This window comes from Harmonia axyridis, chromosome 7 (assembly GCF_914767665.1).
Source record: "Harmonia axyridis chromosome 7, icHarAxyr1.1, whole genome shotgun sequence".
Classification (NCBI taxonomy): domain Eukaryota; kingdom Metazoa; phylum Arthropoda; class Insecta; order Coleoptera; family Coccinellidae; genus Harmonia; species Harmonia axyridis.
In genome coordinates, this window is record NC_059507.1 from 24010026 (window position 1) to 24026871 (window position 16846).

Consider the following 16846-nt stretch of genomic DNA (forward strand, 5'->3'; position numbering starts at 1 on the left):
CGAGAGGATCTTGAATAAGCCTTCCCGTTAAAAAATAAATAGTTAAATCCCTCATTTCTTTGATCAAATTAAAATTGCTTCACAGCATTCATAGTAAATAGAAAAAAATCAGGCCTCGTTAATTTGTTATTTTTGACAACTTAATACAAATTTTCAATTAATTCATAACCGTTATTAATGGCTGTTATAACTTCCGGATTTATATCAATGAGTACACGATTACAAAGTTTTATTATTAATCTTAAATATGTGTATAGCCATATACATATACAAACATACATAATATATCACCAATAAAATGTCCTATTCGAATTCCACAATCTCAAGACAGTTAGACGGAATCATAATTTTTTCATATCCAGAAGAACTACTTGTTTTCAACATTCTATAGTACATGTACTCACAAACATCTATGTAGAATATACATAACAATTATCAACAATTAGTTCACTTATAATACAGCTGTTGTTCATATTTTATCACATATCAGAGATTATGTATCTCCTCTAAATTCTCATCTTCAAAAACGGATCATTGCTCAGCTATAAAAAATCAGACTAAAATATCACACAAGCATTACTTTGGAACCTATGTCTGTTGCCATTTCCAAAACCAGAACAGCACTGCTGATGGTTATGGTGACGCATGTGAGAACTTTGATAGTGATGATGGTGTCCCGTGGTCTTCTTAAGGTTGTGGCTACCGAAACTAGGCGTTGCAGAAGTGCAAACCTGAGTATCCGTCTCTTTAACTTGAACCTTTTTATCTGACTTTGATTTCTCCAGCTTTTTTGCATATTCGTGCATGCTCTTCTCAAATTCGTACTTCGACTCCTTGCACTGCTTGTTCTTGCAAGCGTTTGAGGCTTCCTCTTGACAGTTCTCAAAGTTTTCCCTTGCGGTGTAGAGCACCTGGCTCTTCGTCATGGTCTGGAGACCACAGAAGGCAGGCTCCACGAATTGCCTCTCGCAGCATCTCTAAATTCGGCAGCAGGAGTACTACTAGGACTACTTAAAGAATTCGAATTGTCTGATTCTGATGATGACAAGTTTTCATCGAGATTCAATTCGGAGTGTGGAATTTCTGTTATATTCCCCTCTCTGAAGATACAAAATATACAACAGAACATTTACCAATGCCACTCCATCTCTAAAATAGGCAGCAGGAGTACTAATAGAACTACATAAAGGATCCGAATTGTCTGATTCTGATGAGTTTTCATCGAGATTCAATACGGAAAGATGTTCGTTGTTATTTGCCACTAAAATATTTTCATCGTCATCTGGCTAACATATCTGCATTGGCACTTGCAGATGGCCTCAAAAAATTTGTTACAATGCTAATTTTGAATGCTATTCTGAATGACCTTACTGTGGGATTTCAGTTATATACCCCTCTCTGAAGATACACAGAAAATTGATTCTCGAGACGATCTTGAATAAGCTTCCCCGTTGATAAATAAATAGTTAAATCCCTCATTTCTTTGATCAAATTAAAATTGCTTCACAGCATTCATAGTTAATAGAAAAAATCAGGCCTCGTTAATTTGTTATTTTTGACAACTTAATACAAATTTTCAATTAATTCATAACTATTATTAATGCCTGTTATAACTTCCGGGTTTATATCAATGAGTAAACGATTACAAAATTTTGTTATTAATCTTTAATATGTGTATAGCCATATACATAGACAAACATACATAATATATCACCAATAAAATGTCCTATTCGAATTCCTCAATCTCAAGACAGTTAGACGGAATCATAATTTTTTCATATCCAGAAGAACTACTTGTTTTCAACATTCTATAGTACATGTACTCACAAACATCTATGTAGAATATACATAACAATTATCAACAATTAGTTCACTTATAATACAGCTGTTGTTCATATTTTATCACATATCAGAGATTATGTATCTCCTCTAAATTCTCATCTTCAAAAACGGATCATTGCTCAGCTATAAAAAAACAGACTAAAATATCACACAAGCATTACTTTGGAACCTATGTCTGTTGCCAGTTCCAAAACCAGAACAGCACTGCTGATGGTTATGGTGACGCATGTGAGAACTTTGATAGTGATGATGGTGTCCCGTGGTCTTCTTAAGGTTGTGGCTACCGAAACTAGGCGTTGCAGAAGTGCAAACCTGACTACCCGTCACTTTAACTTGAACCTTTTTATCTGACTTTGATTTCTCCAGCTTTTTTGCATATTCGTGCATGCTCTTCTCAAATTCGTACTTCGACTCCTTGCACTGCTTGTTCTTGCAAGCGTTTGAGGCTTCCTCTTGACAGTTCTCAAAGTTTTCCCTTACGGTGTAGAGCACCTGGCTCTTCGTCATGGTCTGGAGACCACAGAAGGCAGGCTCCACGAATTGCTTCTCGCAGCATCTCTAAATTCGGCAGCAGGAGTTCTACTAGGACTACTTAAAGAATCCGAATTGTCTGATTCTGATGATGACGAGTTTTCATCGAGATTCAATACGGAGTGTGATTTTTCTGTTATATTCCCCTCTCTAAAGATACACAGAAAATTGATTCTCGAGAGGATCTTGAATAAGCTTCCCCGTTGATAAATAAATAGCTAAATCCCTCATTTCTTTGATCAAATTAAAATTGCTTCACAGCATTCATAGTAAATAGAAAAAAATCAGGCCTCGTTAATTTGTTATTTTTGACAACTTAATACAAATTTTCAATTAATTCATAACCACTGTTAATGGCTGTTATAACTTCCGATTTATATCACTAAGTACACGATTACAAAGTTTTGTTGAAGGAAACCGTGTGCTATTCAGAGCATCAAATAAGTTGTTGATGGTTTCCACAAAGCGTGCAATCTCATAACTATGTTCAAAAAAATCCTAGAATTTATTTTCTTAATCCACATTATTTTTGTTATTGACTTGTTTGAATTGAGAATATTACTGAAAAAAAAGAAATATATACGACAAATACCTGATTGGATTCTTTGGAGAACCTGCAGGACAACTATACGCCTCAGCAAAGTCTTTAGAATTTGAAAGAAGACCCAAAACTCGGATTGGTCCAGGAGAGTGAATGCTACTTCTTATTTTAGTCAGAGCATCTTCAGGACGCATGGAGCCACACCAAATTTGTGTGTAGTTTAGGAAAAATAGTTGATTATGAGACAGGTTCATTGCAGACAAATCTGGTTCCTCATCATGTTGATCAACCCATTTTTGATAAACTCTGAATGATTGTTTCAGACCTCCATTATCTGCAATATTCTCTCCCTGGGTCATTCTACCATCTATGTACATTCCTACTTCATCAATTTTATATCTGGAGTATTGATCTATAATGCATTGTTTTCTTTCTCTGAAAGCTCTTATTGTTGCGTTATTTCACCATTGCATCAATTACCATACTTATCGAATTGTCGTCCTTTATCATCGAATCCATGTGTTATTTCATGTCCTATAACAACTCTTTTACCTCCATAATTGAGAGATTTCGGGAAGTGTTGACTATAAAATAAAACAAAGGTTGTAGAATGCCTATATCGTTTCTATTTGGATTATGAAAAGCATTCACTACAGCTGGTTCAGTAGACCACTTGTCCTTGTCAACTGGTTGCCTCAATTTGAGTAGATTCTGATCCGCATCGAATTCAAAAACGTTGAAAATATTCTGCATGAAATTATTTTTTGAAATATTCAGGGTTTTGTATTCCCCTATCAGGTTGAGTTTATCTGTTATTATGGTAGGGTATACTATACGATCATTCATTGCATTTGCTTTCTCTTTAGCAACAGCTCTTGTTTCATCATCCATCCAGTCATTATCTGACAAAAGCTCATTAAAGGCCTCTCTTATAGTGTGAATCATCACTAAAGCTGTCTCCTTGCTCTCATGATTGAAGTTATTCTTAACGAATAGAGCACCGACTGCTAGTCCAAGTTTTTTGTTTGTCCATTCGACACATTGAGACCATCGGTGCCTCTCGCTTAATATACCCTGTAAAATTTTTCTGAATTCGACTCGTTCTTTTTGATAGTCACCAATCATATGAGACGAAATGCTCATGACAAATCGCCACAAAATATAATTATGGATAACTCTTGAATCCGTATCTTCGAGAATTCTGCCCACTTCAATAAAATAGGATAATCCATATACAACGATGGGTTCTCTCTCATCAATATTTATTCGAGCAGCTTTCTATATATTTCGCTGGTGTCATGTCGATCAGCTTCAGGGATAGATGCGTTTGCGAAAGCAATTTCCAAGTCTAGAACATCCTGCAGCTCGTCTGCAGCAGAGCTCAGATTAGCTTCAAGTACAACAGCTATATTTGTCATATACGTGTGATAAGCATTCAAATCACCCCTATACTGATGGGTTTTAAATAATAATCACGACTAGGGAGAGCTAACTGCATCTGATCAATCTGTATAATGTTAGCTGAACTATTCTTATCATCTGGTCTCACCCACTGTTCAATCAATATGCCTTCATTATAAACGCCACGTATTTTACCCAGAAGCTCTTCAATTCCATTTTTTGAATTCGTCCAATTGGATGATGTTACAGGCTAACCACCGAGAGATTCAAGAATTATCTTTAGGGGTGTATCGCCAGTCTTGCGAATCTGATATATATCCATGCAGCAATTGTAAAATAATTTCGCTTTCCTAGTTGCATCATTGTCCTCCAAATTCATTGGCTTTTCTACAACCTCTTTCAAAATAAGTTGTAATTCATCAGCCATTACTTCAAAAGTACTCATCGAACTCCTATCTTCTGGTGTCATATGCTTTTTATTCACATTATAATTCTTAGATTGCATGGATGTGGATTGGATATTGTTCGTGTTGGGTAATATGTCGTTTGTTCTGTTGACTCTTCATAATATGTTTGGCCAGCCATCTTCTTCACTCCTTGTTTGATCCGTCCGCCTGAAACTCCTAGAATTTTTAATCCGCTTTCATAATTCAAGCCGTAATTTTTGAAAAATACCAAAAGCTCTTCTTGATTTTCAATATTTGTAGGCGCCTCCAAACTGATTTTACAATCTTCACATCCGGAACGATCCTAACATTTTTTGACCAAAAACCTGCAAAATTAACAACAGAACATTTACCAATGCCACTTCATCTCTAAATTCGGCAGCAGGAGTACTACTAGGACAACTTAAAGAATCCGAATTGTCTGATTCTGATGATGACGAGTTTTCATCGAGATTCAATACGGAAAGAGGTTCGTTGTTATTTGCCACTAAAATATTTTCATCGTCATCTGGCTAACATATCTGCATTGGCACTTGCAGATGGCCTCAAAAAATTTGTTACAATGCTAATTTTGAATGCTATTCTGAATGACCTTACTGTAGGATTTCAGTTATATACCCCTCTCTGAAGATACACAGAAAATTGTTTCTCGAGAGGATCTTGAAGAAGCCTTCCCGTTAATAAATAAATAGTTAAATCCCTCATTTCTTTGATCAAATTAAAATTGCTTCACAGCATTCATAGTAAATAGAAAAAAATCAGGCCTCGTTAATTTGTTATTTTTGACATCTTAATACAAATTTTCAATTAATTCATAACCATTATTAATGGCTGTTATAACTTCCGGATTTATATCAATGAGTACACGATTACAAAGTTTTATTATTAAAATTTAATATGTGTATAGCCATATACATATACAAACATACATAATATATCACCAATAAAATGTCCTATTCGAATTCCACAATCTCAAGACAGTTAGACGGAATCATAATTTTTTCATATCCAGAAGAACTACTTGTTTTCAACATTCTACAGTACATGTACTTACAAACATCTATGTAGAATATACATAACAATTATCAACAATTAGTTCACTTATAATACAGCTGTTGTTCATATTTTAATCACATATAAGAGATTATTTATATTCATATATATATTAATGTTGAATGAAACCGTGTGCTATTCAAAGTATCAAATAAGTTGTTGATGGTTTCTACAAAGCGTGCAATCTCATAACTATGTTCAAAAAAATCCTAGAATTCATTTTCTTAATCCACATTAATTTTGTTATTGACTTGTTTGAATTGAGAATATAACTGAAAAAAAAGAAATATATACGACAAATACCTGATTGGATTCTTTGGAGAACCTGCAGGACAACTATACGCCTCAGCAAAGTCTTTAGAATTTGAAAGAAGACCCAAAACTCGGATTGGTCCAGGAGAGTGAACGCTACTTCTTATTTTAGTCAGAGCATCTTCAGGCCGCATGGAGCCACACCAAATTTGTGCGTAGTTTAGGAAAAATAGTTGATTATGAGACAGGTTCATTGCAGGCAAATCTGGTTCCTCATCATGTTGATCAACCCATTTTTGATAAACTCTGAATGATTGTTTCAGACCTCCATTATCTGCAATATTCTCTCTCTGGGTCATTCTACCATCTATGTACATTCCTACTTCATCAATTTTATATCTGGAGTATTGATCTATAATGCATTGTTTTCTTTCTCTGAAAGCTCTTATTGTTGCGTTATTTCACCATTGCATCAATTACCATACTTATCGAATTGTCGTCCTTTATCATCGAATCCATGTGTTATTTCATGTCCTATAACAACTCTTTTACCTCCATAATTGAGAGATTTCGGGAAGTGTTGACTATAAAATAAAACAAAGGTTGTAGAATGCCTATATCGTTTCTATTTGGATTATGAAAAGCATTCACTACAGCTGGTTCAGTAGACCACTTGTCCTTGTCAACTGGTTGCCTCAATTTGAGTTGATTCTGATCCGCATCGAATTCAAAAACGTTGAAAATATTCTGCATGAAATTATTTTTTGAAATATTCAGGGTTTTGTATTCCTCTATCAGTTTGACTTAATCTGTTATTATGGTAGGATATACTATACGATCATTCATTGCATTTGCTTTCTCTTTAGCAACAGCTCTTGTTTCATCATCCATCCAGTCATTATCTGACAAAAGCTCATTAAAGGCTTCTCTTATAGTGTGAATCATCACTAAAGCTGTCTCCTTGCTCTCATGATTGAAGTTATTCTTAACGAATAGAGCACCGACTGCTAGTCCAAGTTTTTTGTTTGTCCATTCGACACATTGAGACCATCGGTGCCTCTCGCTTAATATACCCTGTAAAATTTTTCTGAATTCGACTCGTTCTTTTTGATAGTCACCAATCATATGAGACGAAATGCTCATGACAAATCGCCACAAAATATAATTATGGATAACTCTTGAATCCGTATCTTCAAGAATTCTGCCCACTTCAATAAAATAGGATAATCCATATACAACGATGGGTTCTCTCTCATCAATATTTATTCGAGCAGCTTTCTATATATTTCGCTGGTGTCATGTAGATCAGCTTCAGGGATAGATGCGTTTGCTAAAGCAATTTCCAAGTCTAGAACATCCTGCAGCTCGTCTGCAGCAGAGCTCAGATTAGCTTCAAGTACAACAGCTATATTTGTCATATACGTATGATAAGCATTCAAATCACCCCTACTGATGGGTTTTAAATAATAATCACGACTAGGGAGAGCTAACTGCATCTGATCAATCTGTATAATGTTAGCTGAACTATTCTTATCATCTGGTCTCACCCACTGTTCAATCAATATGCCTTCATTATAAACGCCACGTATTTTACCCAGAAGCTCTTCAATTCCATTTTTTGAATTCGTCCAATTGGATGATGTTACAGGCTAACCACCGAGAGATTCAAGAATTATCTTTAGGGGTGTATCGCCAGTCTTGCGAATCTGATATATATCCATGCAGCTATTGTAAAATAATTTCGCTCTCCAAGTTGCATCATTGTCCTCCAAATTCATTGGCTTTTCTAAAACCTCTTTCAAAATGAGTTGTAATTGATCAGCCATTACTTCAAAAGTACTCATCGAACTCCTATCTTCTGGTGTCATATGCTTCTTATTCACATTATAATTCTAAGATTGCGTAGATGTGGATTGGATATTGTTCTTGTTGGGTAATATGTCGTTTGTTCTGTTGACTCTTCATAATATGTTTGGCCAGCCGTCTTCTTCCCTCCTTGTTTAATCAGTCCGCCTGAAACTCCTAGAATTTTTAATCCGCTTTCATAATTCAAGCCGTAATTTTTGAAAAATGGAATATTAATTAACTTTGTTGAAGAATTCAGGAAGACGAGTTTTCATCGAGATTCAATACGGAAAGAGGTTCGTTGTTATTCGCCACTAAAATATTTTCATCGTCATCTGGCTAACATATCTGCATTGGCACTTGCAGATGGCCTCAAAAAATTTGTTACAATGCTAATTTTGAATGCTATTCTGAATGATCTGAATGGTTTCTGTTATATTCCCCTCTCTGAACATACACAGAAAATTGATTCCAATTCCATATCCATATACAACGATGGGTTCTCTCTCATCAATAGTTATTTGAGCAGCTTTCCATGAATTTCGCTGGTTTCATGTCGATCAGCTTCAGGGATAGATGCGTTTGCTAAAGCAATTTCCAAGTCTAGAACATCCTGCAGCTTGTCTGCACGACTAGGGAGAGCTAACTGCATCTGATCAATCTGTATTATGTTAGCTGAACTATTCTCATCATCTGGTCCCACCCACTGTTCAATCAATATGCCTTCATTATAAACGCCACGTATTTTACCCAGCAGCTCTTCAATTCCATTTTTTGAATTCGTCCAATTGGATGATGTTACAGGCTAACCACCGAGGGATTCAAGAATTATCCTTAGGGGTGTATCGCCAGTCTTGCGAATCTGATATATATCCATGCAGCTATTGTAAAATAATTTCGCTTTCCTAGTTGCATCATTGTCCTCCAAATTCATTGGCTTTTCTAAAACCTCTTTCAAAATGAGTTGTAATTGATCAGCCATTACTTCAAAAGTACTTACCGAACTCCTATCATCTGGTATCATATATCATATACTTCTTGTTCCACGTTCCACAGGCATATAGAAAAAAATTTTGGCATGGATCTATATGTGGCTGTTCTTACACATTCTTCTGTCAAGCATATTGGCTTTCTTGAGTATATTCCTACAATTTCCGGTATTGAATACTAAGGCAAGAGTCACAACTCCACAAATAGTAAGTAATGCAGGAACTACGCAGGTAACTATAAGAATATAAGTTTTCTTGAATGGTTCTTTTTTATCAGCTACACTTGTTTTAGTTTTTTCACCAGAAACTGTAACCACTGATGCTTTAATATTAATAGTACTTGCTACTATACATTTATTATCGTTCATAGAACTTAGGAAACCATTGTAGGATTTCTGCGAGATAGTGTCAGTACCCAAACCATTGCCTTCAGGGGTGGATAGTTTGTCCATTTTGACATTAAGTTACATTTGAAATCGAAGGTGGTATGTTGATAATTCTTAAAAAAGTTTTTCATAGAAATCAAAACGATGATCAAACGAATCCCTACGATTGTGAAGATGTGAAACTCGGCAAGTATTCTGCGTATAACTGATGGAAAATCGTACAGAGTATCGTGTGCCATCTGTCATTCGGGAAAAATCGTTAGATGAGCGTAAGTTGCCGATTGGATTTTATGCTCGAGTTTGCACCCCCAATTAATTTCCGAACTCTCGTTCTGTTCAACTCGAATTATCTGGTCCTTCATAGGCTGCTGATGCCAGTAGTCTTGAGAACTTAACAGCCTATAATCTTGTGCCAAGCATATACTGAAAAAAAAAACATAAAGATCCGATTTTATCCAAAAACATATATGCAATCATTTTACTGAAGCGATAAATAATATTCGAGCAATTTCTAATTATTCATATACATCTAACAGGTGCACACTTCATGATACATATCATCCAAACATATAACACTATAATATGAATTGAACCTAACGATCCTGTAAACATCAATAACCTATTGCACACAAGCACTCAAATTCCATGGAAAAGAAATTCCTTGTATATGGGAATAAAAATAAACTAAAAACAAAAGACGTGCAGAGCACTGTAGTACATACAATGATCGATGATAGAAACCATTTGGGCTTAAGTGAAGGCAACTAATTAAGTATATTAAGTTTTTTTTTTATACAAACTCGGTACTTCTTTTCCTTTCTTACACATAGATTTTTAAAGGACATTTTTGAGATCTATTAATTCCGCCACATGGGACCGGGGAAGGAGAGATATCCATTTTTCACACTTTTACTGAACATATTGAGGGAATTCAAACTCTTAATAGAAGGAGGGAGCGCATTAAATGTTCTGGAAGCCAAAAATGTTACGTATCTCTGTCCCGCTGTTTTGTGTACGAATGGTACTGTATAACTTTGTATGGTTTGCCTAGTATTGTGACCGTGAGAAATTAAAATTTTGTTGTTCCTATTCTTGAAGTAGTTCAGAAGTATTCTCCAGCCTCGGGTCAAAGATGTTAGCTTCTGCGTAACGAAAGTCGGAGGGATAAGTACGGCTTTTAGATAATATAAATTTTAAAATTCTCTTCTGTAAAGTTTCCAATTTTTTCAAGTGAACATTCTGCACTCCACCCCAAACAGATATTCCATAAATTATAACTGACTGAACTAGAGAAAAATATATACGCCTGAGCTGCACAAATGTACGGAATCCCCTCAATGAACGGAAGACAGGCAAGAGACGTCTGAGTTTTTTCACAGTTATATCCACATGATGTTGCCATCTTACATGGGAGTTCAGTATTACTTCTAAATATTTTGTCTTCAATACTCTATTAATACTGACAATATCCTCCTCAAAATGAAAGTCAAGTTGTGTGTATTTTCGCAACTTGTTAACATAACTACAAAAAGGCATGAAGTGGGTCTTGTTTGGATTGAATGTGAGGAGTTTGATATTTAAAAAATCTACAATGACAGCGAAATCATTCTCCACCTTTTCTTTCAAAGAGGATCAGGATATCAGTCAAGGTCCTTGTAAAAAACAATTGTATCATCATCATGCAGTGAGAGACAGTGTCGAAAGCTTTTTGCAAATCAACAAAAATACAGAGTGATGGTAAACTCTGGTCAATCGCATCATAAACATTGTTGAATAGTTTTAATATTGCATCCTCAGTTGAAAGACCCTTTCTGAAACCGAATTGCCTATCGGATATTAACTTAAACTTTTCCAAAAACTTGTCAATTCTATCCTTAAGAAGAATTTCAAAAACTTTACCAAAAACTGATATGATCGATATGGGCCTATAATTAGAACATACATTTCTATCACCCGACTCAAAAATTGGTCTGACTATTGCAGTCTTGAACACTTTAGGAAATTGACCCTCCCTGATACATTCATTAAAGAGAACTGTTAAGGGTTCAAATATTAAGTCCACAACTTGTTTCAGTGTCTCCGACCTCACTCCCTCCACTCCCGGATACTTTCCGTTTTTCATGTTCCGAATCGCACTTTCAACCTCAAACTTATTAGTTTCGATGAAACCGAATGAACTGGCGTTTCATTTATCACCCGGTATTATTATTTTCTCCACTAATCTCCCTCACGGTACTCCACAGAGCCTTGGTATTATTGTCATCCATTAGCTTCTCTCTTAAATAGTTGTTCTTTGTTATATTTATCATACTATTCAACCTGTTTCTGTACCTTCTATACGTTTCCCTGAGGTCGTCATCGGTCATATCGTTTCTATATCTTTTGTATAATTCGTTCTTCGTTTTTATAGAATTCAAAAGACCGTTGGTTACCCTTGGTTGGCGCTTTATTTTATGATTTCTTAGCTTTATTTCCGAAGTACACTGGTGTATGTACCCACAAATTTTAGAAACAAATTCTTTAGACAGCTCATCCACGTTAAGATCTCTATTGCAGAAATTGTTCTCATCCTGCAAACTAGTTCTTAATTTCTTATAGTTAACGATCTTTCTATACTTTTTACAGATGTTAGATGTTGCATCGCTTTTCCCTTGGGGGTTCTCCACAGTCAAAAGAACTGGATAATGGTCAGTAATATTCACCTTCCAGATCATTGAATTGAAATATTTCAACGGGAGTTTTGTTTTCACAAAAATGTGATCGATACAAGAACCTATTCCGAACTGATTTGGTCTTGCACAGCCGTAGATCGCAGGAATGTAACTCTCCTCAGCCAGTAAATCGAGATAATCATTCACCCCATCGTCCCCTGAGTCTTGGATGTTAATATTTATATCACCAACAATTACCGACATGGAATATTTTTCATGGTTTTAAAAAAAAAATTCACAGATGAGAATGTTATAAACATTAATATTGTAGACATAGTTATTTTGAATCTGCGCTAGAACCAGACCACCAGCCGCATTATTAGTGTGATTGATGTATTGTCTCAAATTGCTGTTAAAATCTGCTACATTCAGGGATGGACTTCTATATAAGGATAACACTTGAATTGACATATCCTCCACCCTGACAATAAGTTGAATCACATGTATCACATGAATCACATGTATCTCTCCTATTTTAACAATTTTGTGGTTCCATGTGTAACCACAAATATATAATGAAATATATAATGATTTTATCCCTCTTTCAATGAGGATAATAGGGAATTTTGTTCATATTAGTTGGGCTACCTTATGTTATTAATTAAACAGGTGGTTTGGGATTTGTTATTGCAGGGAATGTTGAGAAACGCCGCGGTGCGCAACCACCTTATGTTATATTTGAGAATCAAGAATGAAATATGAAAAGGTGGCCATCAAACTGGGCCGAATTGTCGCCCCTCAAATAGAAAAACTCAGATTTTCATGATTATAACACGCATCGGAAAAGTGCATTTGCCCAAACCACACATGTATCAAACTTCATGAACTTCCAGAATTTTTCAAGAAATTGAGTTTTTCACAAAATAGTGAAAAAGTCACTTTTGATTTTGATTTATATCAAATTTTGAACTGTGAGTTTGTTCGATTATGTGCTTTTTTCAGTGTATATTCTTATACATTTAAATGTTCTCATATTCATTTTTTTATATATTTGACTAGCTTAGCCTTTCTTTCTATATTTGACAAACCATGTAAATTTTTGATGGTGATTATTTGTACATGTTAATATATTTCGTCGTGTGCAAATATTAAATATTATTATCATTAAAGGCGCCTGAAACGGTCGCTTTACTGTTTCACCCCTAACGCCGGCCCTGTCTGTGTGTTTATTATCAATGACACGCATACTTACATTTCACGAAATAAGATAAGACTTCGCTCGAGATATTTCGACAGGTTTTCAATATTATAAAAGTATTCAACTTGAAAACAGAATTATTGAGTTATATTCAGGGTTATAAAATGATTGCAATATTTTGGGAAACATCGATTTTTTTTTTGGAGTTCGATTTGTTTTCATTGGGTACTGTGCATACCTGAAAAAAGATATTCAAATTACTTTGAATCATTTAGAGCCACCCAAGATTTAAGGTAAAATAATATATTTTTTATAAAGATGTTTATTCTAGGCTCTCTCTTTCTTTTTTATTTCGTTGATTCTATCTACCCGAGTTTACGATATTTGCTTTTTTATCTATTATGCTGAATGACTGAAATTTAATATTGGAGAGTTACAACTAAACTACTGTCAGCCCTGAAGAGATTGCCGATATTGATTTTTATTTTTTTGGATGCATCTACGACATCAAGCTGGTGATAAATATCTAACAATTGTATTAATTTCAAGAATTCAATTTTATTGGATTGTATTTAGTGTTTTCTTCGTTGTCAGCAATGAACTTTCACAACTTTATAATTTATTTGCAAGCTATTGTACACCATAATATAGTTCATGATTGTCAGTCCAAATTTGAGCATTATAACTGATTTATATTATTATTATATTTAATTCCATCCTTTCCTTCCATTTCAATTTTGTTACCTATCATATTCGTGAATTTTGTATTAATTAGTACAATAGACATTTCTGCATTATTTAATTTGAGTTTCGATACCAACCTGAAACTCTACCCATTTCCCACTAGATGGTCAGTGCTGTTCTAAATATAAAGGAGAGTCATTTCATACATTTTTTGTAACAAAGGATATCTGTGACATTATAAATTGATGTGAGAAAATCATGTGGACAAAGAAAACGCAATTTGTTGCGATAACAAAAATCAAGAAATAAAAAAATTCAAAATTCGTTAGTTTCGGTTCCACTGAAAAATACGAAATTGATTACAAAGCTTTGAAGGGTGACTGTTAGTGATTCACCAAGCCAAGTAACTTGATATTTTAACCAACTACTCGACTTGAAAATCAAGCTCATGAATAATCACATCCTTGAACCTTGAACTTGACTTGTCTTGATTTGACATATTTATTGCTTCACTTGATATCAAACTAGATACTTGATATTTCTGTAAGCTCGTTCGCGCTTAGATAAACCAAGGAGGTTTCCCGAGTGATCGCCAGCAGTGGCGTAATTAGAGTTGACTCATGGGAGCGCGTTTACCTCTACTTTGAAAAAGCAGAATCTTTGAATTTTTATACTTTTTTTTAATTGTTACTCACTCATTTCTTCTTATCAATGAGGGTTTATGTCCCGAATAACTCCCTTCGTTACTACTATAATCGCTAGTGTGACTCCTTTAGTAGTTTTCCCATATTTCTATGATATTTTTATTAGGCAGAAATCTGCTGGTAGATTCTAACATTTTGTGTATCAGCTCTAGCGACGGGGAAACGAAACGAAGGTACAAAGACGGTTGGGAATTGGGAGGCCTAGACTCAGCGTGACCAGATTGAAATATGGTGTATCTACTAAACTTGCCGCAGAAATCTACTAAAAATCTACCAACACCGTTCAGAATTCTACTAAAAATCTACTAATATATTTTTTGACAAAATTTCACAGATGGCGCTGCATTAGATTTTAACATTATTCAGAATACACTTTAATCTAATGTTTCTTATGGTTAAATTTTACTTCATGAATAGGATAAACAGTACAGATGTGTACAGATTTGAAAATAAAACAAGATTTTATTTCAAAATTTAAACGACAAAAAAAAGGAAAAAAAACCGAACAAAACAAATAGGATCAAAATAGCAAATATAAACAAACAAATTTATATATTTGAATAAACAAAAGGATATAAATAGAAATAAAAACTAAAATCTCTCAGATAAAAATAACATTAAATAAAGAAATGAAATACTACAGTTGAACATAACAAATTAATTGAAAAATCAGTATCAATCTGTAGTCAAATCATCGTCTTTAACATCCATATATAAATTTTCACTATCCATCGAATCGAGCATATTTTTTGTAGGTTGAAAACGACAACAATCACCTATCTCTCCTTCTTCCTTCTTTAGCATGTTATAATAATGCTATATTTTCATTTAGAAATATGTTTCTATTTTTTGTTTTGATGCGGTTAATAGCCGAAAATATTCTCTTGCATTTGGCATTCGAAATCTGAAATATGCAGCCACCCAAATTTGTCGATGAAATTCCAGTTAGACATATTTTTTTCCACTAAATAGAATACCAAATGTGAGATAATGTTATATTTTCAACGGAAGTTTACAAATCATCTGTTTTTAATGAGGCACTCTTCGGATATTCCATCATTCTTCGTATTTATTCTCAGCCGACAGCCACCAAAGAACTTTTATGATTTTATTATGTTTAAGTAATAGTAATAGTAATAGTAATAATGTTTATTTCATGATTAGTCTACATTCAAAACAAAATACAGTCATTTTACAATGTAAGAAAATATTGAAAGAAAAAAAAAGAAAATCGTGACATGAAACAAACAGAAATCAAATTTTCTCGAAGGTGAGCTCCCGGAGGATTAAACCTTGTGTGAGAACCAAAAAAAAAAAAAAAAGTACAAGTTTAAAAGTCTTGACGTAATTTCCACGAATTCTCAACAGACGGCAGATTAAAGGTGCAACACGAGTAGACTGACGACTCCAGGACTACTGATTCGGTATGTTATAGGTGTTCTTTATGTCGATTATACTGGCTATGAAGTGTCTTGACTGACTCAGGATCCAACTTTTTATTTTCTTCTTAAATGCAGTCATTATACTAGGAATCTTCAAAACTTGAGGGATACCATTATAAACTCGAGGCGCAAGGAACAGGTGTGATCTCTGACCCTTCGTCCCACATGAGGTCGGCAATAATATGAGCTGTCCTCTATTTCTGGTGTCATGACCATGCTCATTGGGTACATTCTTCTAGAAACACGTAGAACATAGAACCTCAATGAGAATGAATAATAAATTGATTCATAATTCATAGGAACAGTCTAGACATCCGAATTTCCATATTCCCAACCGTCTCGGTTATATTTTTTGAAACTACCAAAATCTACTAAAATCTACCGAAGGATTTCTTCCTACTAAAAACTTCATGAAAATGCGAAAAATCAACTAAAAATGTAGATTTCTACTAAATCTGGTCACACTGCCTAGACTGTTCCTACGAATCAACTCATTGTTCATTGAGGATCTGCGTGATTCTAGAAGAATCTACGCAAACATAGTAAAATCATAAAACTTCTTCGATGGCTGTCGGCTAAAAACAACTACTACAAACGGTGAATCTACGAAGGGTGTCTAATGAAATACTCATCGTAGATTCAAATTGAAAATAGATGGTATAAATTTCAGTTGAAAATATTCCATCATCGGGTATTCTATTACGTAAAAAAATTTACCTAAAATTTCATTGACAGTGGCCGAATATTTCAGATTTATAGATATTCAATCACTTAACGGAATGGTTTTTTTTTGTATGATGGCCTCTATTTTACAGAGAATTTTTACGTGTCTTTGCATTTTCAATCAATTCAATCATTATTTGAATTCATTTGAACCTCAA

The 16846-nt window shown here is 34.4% G+C and overlaps 2 pseudogenes; both read right to left on the reverse strand.

Annotated features, from left to right (window-relative positions):
• Positions 1-2253: 2253 nt before the first annotated feature.
• LOC123684428 lies at positions 2254-4820 on the reverse strand (annotated as a pseudogene).
• Positions 2254-7934, reverse strand: LOC123684427 (annotated as a pseudogene).
• Positions 7935-16846: the final 8912 nt, after the last annotated feature.